Genomic DNA, 579 nt, shown 5'->3' on the forward strand with positions numbered 1-579 from the left:
ATATATATATATATATATATATATATATATAATAAATAATAAAAGATTCATACTTGGAGCCTGTGTATCGATACAGTTTTGCCACTGAAAATATTGCAATACTATGATATATCGTTTTCTTTCTCCCACTACCCCAATATTCATCAGAACTTTTTTTCATTTTAATTAATTTCAATGAAAATGAGAATGATGCAAAAATGATCATTCACTCTAATATCACAAATCATATTGCAGTCGCTCAAAATAATCGCAATTAGATATTTGGCTTCATATCATGCAGCCCTAATGCTCACATTAGATCCCATTAATGCTTTTATTTTACCATAAGAGCACATCCACGTTAAGTTGCCTAGGTAGATGCTCTCAAGACTAAAAGGAACTATATGTAAATGATAATAACTTACGTGTGATTTCGGCTGTTATAGCACAGACAGAACGGAGGTTGTTAATCAGCTGAGAGGAAGACGAAGAAGACGTCAACTGTGTTCCTCTTCAGATAATTCAGTGGGGACAGAGATCTTTACAAATACTCCAGACAAAAAGTTTAAAAAAAAAAGTAGGGCTGGAAGTCTTTTTTTT

General features: G+C 32.1%; 1 protein-coding gene across 1 annotated transcript in view; it reads left to right on the plus strand.

Moving 5' to 3' along the window:
* Positions 1–579, plus strand: part of znf346 (zinc finger protein 346) — an 8,882-nt gene that overhangs the window by 4,205 nt on the left and 4,098 nt on the right.

This window comes from Etheostoma spectabile, chromosome 13, assembly GCF_008692095.1.
Source record: "Etheostoma spectabile isolate EspeVRDwgs_2016 chromosome 13, UIUC_Espe_1.0, whole genome shotgun sequence".
Taxonomy (NCBI): Eukaryota; Metazoa; Chordata; class Actinopteri; order Perciformes; family Percidae; genus Etheostoma; species Etheostoma spectabile.